At 44.0% G+C, this 12603-nt stretch overlaps 1 protein-coding gene across 3 annotated transcripts in view; it reads right to left on the bottom strand.

Annotated features, from left to right (window-relative positions):
* Nucleotides 1–7132: 7132 nt before the first annotated feature.
* The window catches only part of LOC307002253 (E3 ubiquitin-protein ligase SH3RF3-like), a 140486-nt gene continuing 135015 nt past the window's right edge, over nt 7133–12603 (bottom strand). Inside the window, exon 12 of one of the 3 annotated variants that reach the window (XR_013798442.1) lies at nt 7133–7400. The gene's annotated coding sequence lies outside the window, so the exon portion shown is untranslated. The remainder of the gene's footprint in view (nt 7401–12603) is intronic. The other 2 variants (XR_013798443.1, XR_013798444.1) reach the window with 2 other exon arrangements.

The raw sequence follows: 12603 nt of genomic DNA, 5'->3' as shown, positions 1-12603 counted from the left end.
TTCTCTCACAATGTAGATAAGCTGCTCCCAGTACGGTCTAAGCTTTCCCGGCCCCCCTCTCTCACTGAGATTTCGTACCAGGACTCTGTCCCCAGGCTGAAGAACCACACCTCTGCTCCGTTTATCATAGTATGTCTTCCCTTTGGAGCTTGACTGTCGGCTGTTTGCGTCTGCTATTCTGTACGCCTCCACCATTTTTCCAGCCCATTTCTCAGCATATCCTTTTGGTCCATTAGTTTCAGCTCCCTCATCTGTTATGAGGCCGAAGAGGATGTCCACGGGTAGGCGAGGATGTCGGCCATACAACAAATAGTATGGGGAGAACCCTGTGGCCTCATGCCTTGTACAATTATATGCCTGGAGTACATGGGGCAGGTGGTCTTTCCAACTCTCCTTCTCTTTCTCTCCCAAAGTGCGGAGCATCTGCAATAGCGTGCGGTTGAATCTTTCTGCAGGATTGCCCTGGGGGTGATACGGAGAGGTTCTCGAGTGGGCGACACCAGCTAATTGCCTTAGACTTCTGAAGAGTTCATTCTCAAACTCTCGACCCTGGTCATGGTGTAGTTTGGCCGGGTATCCAAATCTGGGAATGAAATCATTGAAAAGCCTGTCAGCAGCTGTCTTACCAGCCTTGTTTCTGGTGGGGTAGGCTTGCGCGAATCTGGTAAAGTGATCAACCACTACCAGGATATACTCGTATCCACCTTTGCAAGCTTCCAGGTGAAGGAAATCGATGCACACTAACTCAAGGGGTGAATTTGAGGTAATACTTCCCATTGGTGCTCTTTCATGTGTGGCTGGCTTCTTCTGTTTAATGCAAGAGCACTTTCTGGTCACATACTCCTCTATATCTCTTTTCATGAAAGGCCAATAGAATCGCTCCCTTGCTAGGTTCAGAACTTTTTCCACGCCAACATGGCACATGTTGTTATGTAGCTGGGTGAGTACTGTTCGTCTGTAGGTGGCGGGCAGGACCAGTTGTTGTCGACCTGCACTCTTCCTGTAGAGAAGGTCATTCTCTATGTGTAATCTGCTCCACTCTCTTAACAGCCTCCTTGCGTGTGTGTCCATTCCCCTTTTGACATCCTCTGTTAGTGGTGTGTCATTTTCCTTCAACGCCATTACTTTCCCAATAGCGGGGTCTTTTCTTTGTTCCCTCACAAGCTCATCATGATTGACTTCCGGCAGAGGCTCAACTTGAGGTTGGCTGTGGGATGTTAAGTTGAGGGCTGCCACCCAGGCCACATCTCCTTGTTGTGCTCTCCGGCTTCCTTCCCATACAGCACATACTGCCTCCTCCGATATCTCTTCCGAACACCCAGCCATGAAGGTGTCAATGTCCAGGGGGCAGCGTGATAAGGTGTCAGCATCGATGTTGGTTTTGCCTGGCCGGTATTTGATATCAAAGTTGAAATCGGCCAGCTGTCCCACCCACCGGTGACCCACTGCGTTGAGTTTGGCAGAACTCAGAATGTATGTGAGGGGATTATTGTCCGTGAAGATTGTGAAATGTGGGGCGTAGAATAAGTAGTCCCGGAACTTCTCGCATACCGCCCACTTCAACGCGAGAAATTCCAGCTTTCCGCTGTGTAGGTGATAATTTTGTTCTGCCGATGTTAGTGTGCGTGACCCGTACCCAATCACCCTCATCTTCCCATCCTGGTTCTGATAAAGAACTGCACCGAGCCCTTTTTGGGAGGCATCTGTGTGGAGTGTGAAGGGGCTATTGAAATCGGGATACGCCAGCACTGGGGGTTTGGTTAGCCGATCCACAAGCTGTTCAAGGATCTGTTGGTGTTGCATATTCCATTCTACCGGAGTACGGGAGGACTGCTGATTGCATTTTGTTTTTCCTCGTGACGGTTTGGCTGGAGGGGTGCTGGGCTTCGACTGGAGCAGATCATACAGGGGTTTAGCTATACGTGAGAAATCCTGCACGTATGTTCGATAATAGCTCAGGAACCCAAGCAACTGCCTGACGTCCCCAACGGTCTGTGGTGTCTTGTCTTTCAGTGCCCGCACTGCTTCAAGGTCTTTGGGGTCCATTTTTACTCCTTCCGCTGACACCAACCGGCCGACATATCGGACCTCCCTGCGGAAGAGCTCGCATTTCTCCGGCTTCAGCTTTACCCCGTGGTGTTGCAAGGCTTGGAGGACTCTGCGTAGCACCTGCACATGTTCATCAAAGGACCTGGAGAAGCACAACACGTCGTCGAGGTAAGGGATGCAGCATTCGTCTCTCAGCGTGTCAAGCATACTTTCCATGCTCCTTTGGAAAGCTGCTGGGGCGTTCGATAGCCCAAAGGGTATTCTGACCCACTCGTACAGCCCCCATGGGGTTATGAATGCGGTCAAGTACCTGGATCCTTCGGCAATAAAGCCTTGATGGTAGGCTTTCCCCTGATCGAGGATTGAAAACCAGGCATATCCTCCCAGGGAGTCAGTAAGGTCCTGAATTCTGGGAAGAGGGTGACGGTCCGGCAGGGTTTTGTTGTTTAGAAGCCGGTAATCGACACACAGGCGCAAGGACCCATCTTTCTTCCTTACACAGATGACAGGAGCTGAATAAGGCGACTGGGACTTCACGATCCACCCTTTAACCAACAGCTCCTGGATGTACTCCTTAACTTCCCTGTAGAGTGGTTTTGGGATGGAAGCGTAGGCCCTCTGAACTGGGATGTCATCCTTAGTCCTGATCTCCATCTGTAGGGAGGGGATGCACCCTATGTCGCCGCTGTTGCGGGCGAATGCTCCACATTCCTCGTAGAGCACTTCCTTTACCGCCTGTTGTTGTTCAGGGCTGAGGTGACTGATATCAACAGGAGGAAGCCAGGGCTCGGGTGGAGAGGTGCTGGGAGAAGCGACGGCCTTGACCTCAACTGATGTCATCTTTCTTGGTGTGGGATCAGCCTGATGTAACTCTGGTGCATCGGTCTCAATGACTTTGATGACATGTTGGATGGTTCCCAGAGAGGTTCTTCTCGGCAGGGTGACCTCATGTTTTGAGTGATTGGAGATGGGCACTTTAACATAAGGCCGTCGGGTGTTATTGATTTCCAAGAGGCCTTCTCCTACACTCAACTGCCCTAAGACAACGCTTTCCTCCGTCGGTTCGTATAGTACAATGGGGTTAGAGACATCAAAGTTTGGGGGTACCCTACACCATACATGAGCTGTTCTGCCAGGGGGAATGATAGTATGGTCTTGGCCCACTCTTATAGTGACTGGATCACAGTATGTCCTAGGAGGCACTTGAATGAAATTCACAATGGTCTCCACCTGTTCCTCATCTATCCCAAAGGCACTGCGGAGAAGGCTGACCACCGTTGCAACAGCATCGCCCGAGGACTCTTTCCTTCTGATGATCTCCTGGAGGACATTGGCTCCTAGAAGGGGCTGGGGCAGTGGCAGTGGGCTGACTAGGAAAGGGGCCTGTATGGTGAGATTCGGGTCTTCATTCCCTACAAGATTGACAGTGAGCTCAACCCACCCACTATAGGGGACAGCATGTCCAGTGACTGCATAGACGCCAAGTTCTTCATCTAAAAGCTCAGAAAGGGGTCTCAAGATATGATTAGGAATGTGAGTGTCAGTCCATTGTTGGTCAATTATGCTCACCTGCGAGCCTGAATCAAACAGGACTGTAGCTGGGTACCCGCCAATCAAACATTTCAGCAGACTTTTCTTCCCAATTAGGGGTGCCTTGCAGGCGATGTTATTCTGGCTGGTCAGTACATGTGGATTTTGCTGTTTGTTTTGCTTGGGGTGCCTTGTTATTTGATTGTTACTTGTTACTATTTGGGACTGAAGCTGCTCACCGGTCTCTGGGCGTCCCTCCACAAAGACCGAGCCCCGTTTCCCTGCACCCTGACCCGTTGCAGACATCCCACTGCTCTGTGTCCTGCCTCTCCACACACGAAGCAATGGTTACACTCCTGTGCATTTTGTTCGGTACATTTCGGACAACGAGCTGTCCTTCCTCTCACCTGGACTGTAGGTTGCCCCAGCTGTGGTTGGACAGGTCTGCTAGAGGTTGGCTGAGGAGGAGGATAAGACACACGAGTATTTTCTGTCCGCTGCTCAATCAAAGAAGCCACCATTTGTGTCAGGGTCTCTACCTGAGAAGTGAGCTGTTGTATTGTCTGGAGATTCTCATTGTCTGATGGTGTATCCCGTGACTTGTAATTGTTGTTACGATCTACTGTCTCAACCTTGGCGCTGTGTGCTTGTGTTACCTTTTGTCGGGGAGTTTGGCCCAGCCTGCGCTGGTGCTCGTTCTCATCACTTATTATTTTCATGACCTGTCGAAGGATTTCCTCATCTGTGACTTGACTGTTTGAGATTAGAGGCCTCAGTCTCTGTCGGAGGTCAGCATGTTTTGTCCCCAAACCTTGATAGATAGTATGGAGGAACACCTCCTGGATGGTCTTGGGATCATATGAAATGTCTACACTGACCTGTCGAGACTGGAAAAGGATTTTCTGCTTGAGCCCAATCATGCGGTAGAGAAACTGCTGTGGTGATTCTTGGTCTGATTGCCTGGCGCACATCAATTCCTGGAACATCTCAGTCGTTGCTTTCTCTCCGAGGTGAGACCTGAGGAAACCTTTGAGTTCAGATACTGTAATTGAATCTTTGTTTACAAGCATATCTTTAAAAGCCCCTGGTTTAATGATCCTCAACACCCCTCTCACCACCTCTGCTTCCGCAAAACCCTCTTTCACTCCCTCGTCGATTTGTTTGCTGATATTGTTGAAATTTAAATCAGAGTTCTGATCCCCAACCTGACCACCATGTACTTTGAAGTCTCTGCGCTGCAGGTAGGAGAGGTCCTTCAGTATTACTGGTCTCTCCGAGGTCATCTGTGGCATACAGTGTAACTCTGACTCAGTCTGGTGGAGGTAAGTTGTGGGTGGTGAGGTCTCTGTAAATTCACGTCGTCGCAGTTTCTCACCCATCTCTTCATACACTTGTCTCAGTTCTTCTAATGACTGTGTTGTTGTATTGGTATGAGTGTTAGAGTGGGGTTGTGTTTGCATAACTGTAATGTTAGGGCAAGAATGAGGTTGTGATGCAGAGTTTGGGATTGTAGTGGATGGACTGTGACTAGGTGTAACGTGTGTGCTACCATCACTCAAAGTACCCACTGGAAAATTAACAGGTGCATCAGCATTAATTACTCTACCTATCAAATCATTTAAAACCAACAACTGACCCATACCCTCATCCTCAAGTCCCAATAAAGTGTCAGATTGCATGTAGGAGACTACATACTCCATGCACCCTTCTTCATCATTCGCATTCAGCTCTTCTTCATGTTGACTGTTAATTGCAATTTCTTTTGCAACCTGATAGATGTCGTTGCTTGAGAGTCTGAATAGTTGTTTCTTGATGCCCCATACTAATTCTTTACGCGTTGCTGACATGGTGTGTAGTTCTGATGTCCCCTTGTGGATTGTGAGTTCAGTAAATCAGTGGTGTAGTGACTTAATCAGTGGAGTAAGTGGCGTGTGTGTGTGCGTGTCGACCTCCCAAACACAGGTGAGATCCCCTGATGCTGGAGTGCGATGACCAAAGGATCGGCGTGTAGTCCTCTGGTACGGGCCTCTGGATCAGCAGTGCGGCTCCTAAGCGAGGTTGAGATCCCTTTTCCCTTTGGTCTCCCTCCTTGGACACCCACGGCTTGACTCCTGGCCTGCAGCAGCGTCTTGTCACCTTGGTCGCGTGGTTCTAGTATCTCTGGATCTGCTCCTCCTGGTTGTGATGAGGAGAGATCCCGGACGAGCCCCCACAGTTTGTTACGAGTTTCAAATGGTGTAACTGGAGTAACAAATGATTTTGACTGGGGTTCACTACTCTCAACTCTCCTAGATGTCAGTCTGGAAAACAGAATCATGGAATCAATGAGTGAAAGAGCGAACCGCCATCTTCATCTCAAAATATCTGTATCTTTATTACAAAGTTATCAAGTCATGGTATAAAACAATAACATTCCCTTCGTGTAAACATGTTTCAGTTTCAGAGTGCATTTGTTAATTTCAAGTTAAACACCTCAATACAGTTTTTTTCTTTACTCTCCACATATCAGTGAACGACATCATTCACACTCACATTCACAGAAATAATCATGTCTTTGCAACAATCAACATCACTCTTTCTTTTAAAGTGCAAGAATATCACAAGGATAAACCATGTTTTATGCTATATAGCTATATATATTTATATTAATATATTTGTTTTCTTTTTAACTATAGGTATCCACCATATTACTAATGTAACAATGAGAATTATAAACCCTCTTTGGCTATAACTGAATATTTACATGACTTTAAAGTCACAACATGAATCATTATACACATAGGGAAAACTGTTCAACTTACAATACACTTTTAAACACGGACCAGACACCTAACTGCCTCTGTATAACTTTAGTAATGATTACCCTTTAAGTTTTAAACAACATAACCCCTTTTCTTAACATTTACAGTAATTTATAACATGTCAGGATACCCTAAAAACCCGAAATAGAGCATTACCAGGAAGTGAGGACATTGGTACACAGATTCACACATTCAGCCACAATACACGTGTGTTATACGGCCGCTCGCGCCATTGTTTGCAAACCCTTTTTCCCGCGATTATAAGCGCGGCTCTTTAACTCGGCTTCACACATCAACAACTCCATAACCAACTTATCACAGTTTCTCTACATCACATACACTTTAGGAGGAAACAGTTCTTGTAATTGTTTTACAAAGTACGAACCTGGAAAACAGAATCATGGAATCAATGAGTGAAAGAGCGAACCGCCATCTTCATCTCAAAATATCTGTATGAGAGACGATGAACGCGTCCGTCACCTAAACAGCGCGGTGCAACAATATCCGCACTTTTTGGTTCCGCTTTCTTTGGTTCCCCCCCTACATTACTATAGTAGTACGCAATAAAAGTTGCAATTATAATAAACGCTGCGTGTTATCACAAACAAATATCAAATAAACACTGAATTGTTTTACACAAAGATATATCACACTGGCGATGGCTTGTAACTTAAAAAATTTTTTTTTGAAAGAGTTAAAGGTGCACATCATAATCACAATGATGATGTCTATAAGAATAACTCCACGAACCTTGCTTTTAAATCAAAGGCATTTATTGCTAAAATGTACTTGACAAACAAACAAAAACAAACCACATTATCATCATAATCAGTATAAGACAATGTGAAAATGAAAACAATGTCAAAGTTCTTGAGGAAATATTCCCCAACATCTCCACTCGAGCACCAATATCATATAAATATGTCCATCATCATAATCAGAGCCGCTTCGCTCCGTGAAGTTCATGCTCTCGTCGATCATTCTGCCGTCATCTATGATGCAAAAAGAGGATTCACACTCCTGTAAACACAACATCTCACGGGTCAGAGTTACACACACACACACATCGATCATGTGAAGGATCATCATCATCATCTCATCTCCAACATGGAGACCAACGTGTGCTTGTCGCAAAATGGCACCTCCAGATGTGAGGAACACGGCACCGTGATCAAATCCACAATGATTTGATATAAAAAGAGCATGAGAGTAAAAACACAGTCCAACAGAAACCGAAAGCAAGCCACTCGTGTGCATGAGTCGTCTTGTGCTTATGGAGAACGAGCGGACATACGCGGAATTATGCTGGAAAAGTCCATGTGCTCATTAATCTTTAATATTGATGCTCATCACCTCTACATTCAGACATGTGTCCGTACAGGACATGCAGACACTGCGGCTTCTGTGCTGTTAATATAAACCACACCTGGCGTTCGTGTGTCGACAAACTATTGTATTATAAGTTCAAATGTGTCTGTATAACACATTAAAAACTTATTATAAGGGCAAAACACAATGTGGACATAAACTAACAACTGAAGTCAGTAAAAGTGATGGTTCGGAGTAATTTCAACCTGTGGTCCTCGGGCCGTTTTTCCCCTCGGTGGAACATTATTAAAGTTCGAGATTATTCAGAGATATCAGCCGAATGGTTTAGTGCGGGCGCTAATGGATCCAAGGTTGTATCTGGTAAATTACCGCACTAATAATGCCCGGGATGGCACTAAACTTCTACAGTAGTACACACAGGTTCTGTACTCATAAAACAACGCATCGTAAAGTTTGTAAGTACATCAGGAGTTGATTTAAATAACACTTGCCTGATGGCGTATGCTACCGCTAACCCGGACGTCGAGGTCACTTCAGCCGCGTTTCCACCGCGGGAACTTTCCCCAGGAACTATAGGAGCTTTGGGCTGGGACTCGGTGTGTTTACACCGCAGGAATCAGGGTCTAAATGAAGTTCCGGGTAAATATTTCCCCCACAGAAAGTCCCTGCTGGCGAGGTGGTACTTTTTCAAAGTTCAGGAACTTTCGGGGGTGGTACTTGTGCGCTGAACATGGATGCTGATTGGTTGTGTTCACGCCGCATTATGACTCCACGCAGAATTCTATTTTAACCGGCATTTTTAAAAATCTATTGCGGTTCGTGGCTTCATGCGCGAGAGTTGTCCGTCTGCAAATATGGAATTTACTTCTTTTTTTTTAAACACAGCTGGACCGACGACGAGGTTACGTATTTGTGTAACAGGAAATTTTCTGCGCGTTCGTCCCAGCTCACATTCAATGTCCGCAATACATCACAAACACAACTGCAGCACAGTTTTAATCTCCTCCATACTTATTATAAATGTGGCGCTCAAAACTCATTACTGTGCGTCGCAGACTGGGAGGAGCGGACGCGCGCAGTTTATAATCGTCCCGGTACTTTAGACCGCGATGTAAACGCAGAAAGCAACCGATCTGGGGCAAAAAAAGTTCCTGGGAAAAAAGTTCCTGGGACAAATTGTTCCGAGTAATTTCGGAGGAAACGCGGCTTTCTATTATGATTTGGGAAAAGCCCGTAAAAGTCCTGGCAGAAAGCGATGCATAAGGGCCTGTTCACATATCGCATCTTTTTTGTGCGCTCAAGTTTCTTTATTTCAAATGTAGGCGCGCGGGGTATGCACGCTCATATTGCAAGCGACCCCCGTTTTTTCCAAGCGCGTCCGCGCCGCATCGAGATAAAAACATCTCAACTTTTCAGAATGCCGCAAGCGCACCGTAGGTCACGTGACAAGAACCAACCAATCAGCTTCCTCACCTTTTCTGTTTACGTTGCAACCTCAGATGAAAAATGGAGGAGCAGCTCATCACCTGAACTTTATGACTTGTCAAGCTCTCATTATTTATCCTTGCTGTAACGGAGAGCGCAGCTGATGGTTGCTTAGCAACGACAGACGCCTCCGGAGCGCAACCGCCCTAGTGCTTTGGAAAAAGGAGAACGCGGCGCGCCTAGCGTTTTCTACGCGTTTTTAGGCGCGATATGTGAACAGGCCCTAAGGATGTAGTGTAACGACGCCCAGTTCCAGGAATGCACTGATATTTTGTTGGTAGTACCAGTTTGCAACAATTATTAGTTAACACTAAATTGTCAACACTTTTGAAAAAATAATAAAACATTTTTGGATATACCAAAAAACTTTTTCAGCAACACCAGGACTTTTACAGGCTTTTCCCAAATCACGGAAGTGACCTCGACGTCTGGGTTAGCGGTAGCATAAGCCGTCAGGCAAAGTGTTATTTAAATATAAACTCCTGACTAACTTTCCAATGCCTCATTTTATGAGTACAGAACCTGTGTGCACTACTGTAGAAGTTTATTTTACCAGTAATTTACCAGATACAACCTTGGATCCATTAGCGCCCGCACTAAACCATTCGGCTGATATCTCTAAATAATCTCGAACTTTAATAATGTTCCACCGAGGGGGGAAAAGGCCCGAGGACATGCAGTGCAAAGGACCACATGTTGAAATTACTCCGAACCATCCCTTTAAACTGGTCTTTTCTCCTCTATTGTGTCGTATATCGAGAAGCGCTTCTGGAGCAGGAACACATGTGGGCGGGGCTTGATTGTGTCTGTGGGGAATTGATTGGATGGTTGTGGTTTGCTATTGGCTGATCTCATGTGAGTGACAGGTTATAGCCCCGCCCACATCATCAGAGAAGAGAAGAGATGCTGCGAGAGGAACTTATTCTGATTCAAGATTAGCAGGAACATCAATTTAAAACAATAATAATAAATCATTCTGAATAAACACTGCAACAAGAATTGTTTCCATTTTGATTTCATGGTGACTTTAAAAAAACAGCGCTGACCGGACATAAGAACACGTCACTGTGTGAGCGGCTCGAAACTGCGCTGGTTTTACATGTAAAACACACACTAGTGGACTTCTGTCAGGGTGGACACGTTTAATTTGGCATAAATGAGCATTTTCATTTGAAATAAGTGCAAATCTTCAGCTCAAACTGTAAATCATGGCACTAGCAACGGCAAAATAATGGATTTGAATACAATTTTTGATTAATTTTATTTAAATTTTAGTTAAAGTTTTAGTATTTTTGTTGTTTTTGCATGTTTTAAAAAAAAAATGTCTATGCATTATTTTTACTTCAGTTTTAGTTAATTTTAGTACATGACATTAAACGAAATGAAACGAAATGAAAATTAACTAAATGAAAATGAGAAATTTTGCCTCTTTGTGTTTCTCCTCTCGGCTACTGACATTTTGTTGGCTGAACAATAACCACACAAAATAACTGGCATCATTTAATATCGCTTCATTTGATGAGACGGTCTCCACTGACTAAAGCCCACCGTGTGTATGGCAAGCCGTTTTAGCTTTTATTAATTTCCAGGATATGAATTCTTGATATCAACAATTACATTTTCACTAGTTAAAATGATAGTTATTGATATCAGGAATTAGATTTATACTAGTAACAATGGCAATTTTTGAGATCAGGAATTACATTTTTACTACTTAAAATGTTAATTCTAGATATCAAGAATTTAATTATTGATATCTGTAATTGTATTTTCACTAGTGAAATGTCACCATAGGCTGCCATTCAAAATCAATTGTTGATATCAAGAATTCAGTTGTCACTAGTTGAAATGTCTATCCTTGATCAACAATTGAATTGCTACTAGTAACAATGTTCATTTTTTATATCAATAATTCCATTTTCACTAGTGACAATGTTAATTTCTGATATCATGAATGTGATTGTTACTAGTAAGAAAGCCATTTTAGATATCTGAAATATTATTGATATCAGAAATACATTTTCAGATATCAAAAATGAAAAATGTTACTAGTAGCAATTCAATTGTTGATATCAAGAACAGACATTTCAACTAGTGACGATTTAATTATTGATATCAGTAAATCGCATTTTTACTAGTAACAATGTAATTATTGATATCAAAAATTATTTTTCTACTAGTAAGAAATCAATTCTTGATATCAATAATTGATTTTGAATGGCAGCCTATGGTGACATTTCACTAGTGAAAATATAATTACAGATATCAACAATTCAATTGTTGATATGAACAATTACATTTTTGATATCGACATTTACAATTTTGATATCAAAAAATGTAATTGTTGATATCAAAAATGTAATTGTTGATATCAAGAATTCATATCCTGGAAATGAATAAAAGCTAAAACGGCTTGCCATAGCGTGTGTGAGTTTGTGCTTCAGATTCGATCGGCTCGGGTCGGTGTTTGAATCTTTTCTCCTGAGCGTCTCTAAAATAAAGATGCGCTGCGTGATCTGAGCTCAACAGGTCCGTCCGTGTCCTCTAATGTAGAGCGTCTGACGGAGATCTGTCTTCATTCAAACCCCTTAAAGCCTGAAACAGACTCTACACGAGGACAGGAGCGCTGATGTGTCAATCACACAGATACATGAGGTTCTCAGTGTCGCGTATCGAGGACATTAGTGCTCAGAAATGTGAAGGAAACCCTCCTCAGTAACTCACGAACACATTAGTGTCGACATGCCAGTCTTTTCTTCACTACTGGCTTCTGGAACAAGAAGAAATGTGGGCGGGGCTTGATTGTGCCTGTGGGGAATTGATTGGATGGTTGTGGTTTGCTATTGGCTGATCTCATGTGAGTGACAGGTTGCCCCGCCCACTTCATCAAAGAAGAGAAGTGAAGCTGCGAGAGGAAGTTATTCTGATTCAAGATTAGCAGGAACATCAATTTAAAGGGATAGTTCACTTTGAAATTAAATGTTGGTGTGTTTTATCTTACCTGAAGTGCATCTAAGATGTTGGTGTCTTTGTCTCCGCAGTAGTTTCAATTTTCATTATTTTTAGGTCAAGCCGTTCTTGTCTGTCAGTCATATAATGCAGGTGTATAGGCACTGTCTCCAAAAGCATGCAGAGAAAAGTCCAAATTAAAAAAGTGCACATTGATGGCCTAAGCTCGCGCGAACTCATCCGGGAGTGTTGAGTTTTCACTTATTCCCAATTTGTAAGCCTTCTATCTTGACACACGACTCGCTTCATTGTTCAGGCCAATCAAAGGCATACGTTGAGCCGTACAGCCAATCACACGCGTTTCTGCTGAGTTTAAAAATGCGACCTCCAATCGAAGGCGGTTAGATTAGTTTCCGGGGAAGAAATCCGGTGTAAACAGATCAGATGGACGTGGTTGTGT

This window comes from Phoxinus phoxinus (genome assembly GCF_949152265.1).
Source record: "Phoxinus phoxinus genome assembly, chromosome: 7".
NCBI classification, from domain to species: Eukaryota; Metazoa; Chordata; class Actinopteri; order Cypriniformes; family Leuciscidae; genus Phoxinus; species Phoxinus phoxinus.
Note: the sequence above shows the minus strand (reverse complement) of the source record. Positions and strands in the feature narration are given on the sequence as shown.